Source organism: Aegilops tauschii, chromosome 1 (genome assembly GCF_002575655.3).
Source record: "Aegilops tauschii subsp. strangulata cultivar AL8/78 chromosome 1, Aet v6.0, whole genome shotgun sequence".
In the NCBI taxonomy this organism is placed as follows: Eukaryota; Viridiplantae; Streptophyta; class Magnoliopsida; order Poales; family Poaceae; genus Aegilops; species Aegilops tauschii.
This window is the reverse complement of record NC_053035.3, coordinates 293,364,907-293,366,957: the sequence shown is the minus strand read 5'-3', so window position 1 is coordinate 293,366,957 and position 2,051 is coordinate 293,364,907. Positions and strand designations below refer to the sequence as shown.

General features: G+C 51.9%; 1 pseudogene; it reads left to right on the top strand.

Annotated features, from left to right (window-relative positions):
- Nucleotides 1–871: 871 nt before the first annotated feature.
- On the top strand, nt 872–1,784 carry LOC109773073 (E3 ubiquitin-protein ligase SINA-like 4; annotated as a pseudogene).
- Nucleotides 1,785–2,051: the final 267 nt, after the last annotated feature.

Below are 2,051 nucleotides of genomic sequence, written 5' to 3'. Positions count from 1 at the left end.
CTAGTCGTACGGGCCTTAACTGAGAATGTTGGGCCTTTATCTGGGCCGGCCCATTATGGTCCGCAAAATCTCGCGGGCCTTTAGCTAGGCCGGCCCATTATGGCCCGCAAAATCTCGTGGGCCATTAGCTGGGCCGGCCCATTATGATACGAAAAATCTCGTGGGCCTTTTGCTAGGCTGGCCCATTATGGACCGCAAAATCTTGTGGGCCTTTAGTTGGGCCGGCCCATTTAAACTTTATGGGCCACTTTTGGGCCGGTCCACGTGTCAACATATCATAGGCGCATCTCGCCCATTGGATGAGTGACACCTGTGCCAACGTGGAGCTGACACGTGTTTCCGTCAGCCAATCAGAATTTTACACGTGGAAAATCCCCATTGGTCCTGGCTGTTAACGGGTTATCGGATCCAAAACCTGACCTGATAGCTTAACGACGTTCTGTTACGGTGGATGCCACGTGTCGGTCAACCTTGACGAAAGCACTTATGTGACGCGCGATTTATCGTCATGGAAGTGGACACTTCCGTGATGATAATTTTGGTAATGTCATGGAACACTTCTACGACAGCACAGGTATGACTATCTTGATTCTGTCATAAATTTGTCATGGATGTACATGCATGACAGAAAACATGACCTACTGTGACAAACACGTATCATCACGGAAGTGTCTTTTTTTTGTAGTGACAACAAAGCACTGCACTTGATATATTTCAATAATTTGTGTTTACCGATGCATTAATTACAACGCATGCATGCATGTCGTGACTCTCCTTTTGATACTTGCATGTGTTGATTTAATGCACCTTGAAGTAGTATGAATATGTGACGGTAAAGCTTTGTAATGCCCCGCCCCTAATAAAGCGAGAGATGGTTGTGCACGAGGAGGGCGAGATCATGCAGACGGAACAGGACCCGACGATGGAGCTCTCTATGGTCTCGATGGACCTCACCTAGCTCCACTGCCCCTTGTGCCTCTGCCCCTTGAAGCCTCCAGTGTATGAGGTTCGAATACACCTCCTCCGTTCGGCTGATCGAGCAAGGTGCAGGTTTCTTGATTGATGTGCTATTCCATTGATTTGTGCAGTGCAAGGGAGGGCACCAGGCCTGCGCGGACTGCCGCGTCGAGCGCCCCGGGAACCAGCGGCAGTGCCAGAAGTGCGAGCGCGGTGGTGGCTTCGACGTGTGGAACACGGTGGTGGACGCCGTCCTCTCCTCGTTGAGGGTGGAGTGCCCGCACGAAGGCTGTGGGCTCTACGTCACTTAGCACAAGCTCGCCAATCACCAGAGCGTGTGTCCGCTCGCGCCCTGCAAATGCCCCATGCCCGTCTGCGGCTACGAAGGCCCGCTGCCAGTGCTCTCCCACCACATCAGCACCGTGCATCCCATGCCCGTGCATAGGATCCAGTACGGCAAGGTGCTCCAGCTGCAAGTGCCACTGTCGGAGCCACAACTCTTGCTGTTCATGGAGGAGGACGGCCGCGCATTTTTCTTGGTCGGCGGCATGCTCGACATCGGCGTGCCTATCACCGTGTCAGTCGTCTGCATTAGAGCAGGGTCGTCCCCACTGCCGCACTACATGGCCAAGCTGTGGGCGAACGGCCCGCCGGGGGAGCCCAAAGGCAGGACCGACGCCGTCAAGGTGGAAATGGAGGTGACAAGCAGCAAGGATCCCGGCGACGTCGCCGTGCATGAGCTGACCTTCTTCACAGTTCCGCCCAAGCTGCTGGCCGGGGCTAAGCTGGTGTCCCTCCACATTCAGATTGACAAGCTCACGTCCTAAATGATTCTACAGTGCCTTCTGTTTATCTTAGTAATATGCTAATATAGGGGTTAGCTCGGTCTACATTAGCTTAAGAGATGGTGGGCTTTGGTGGTGATGCAGCAATTACTTCGACATCAGATCAGTAGTTAAAGTAATTTTCAACAATTGAACGGATATTTTATGTCTGCTGGATATGAAGATCCTTTGGGTAAGAAGTATAACAACTTATAAGAAGTAAGTATAACAGCTTATATGCTTCTTTGTTCAGGAAGTGTTGCATACTTG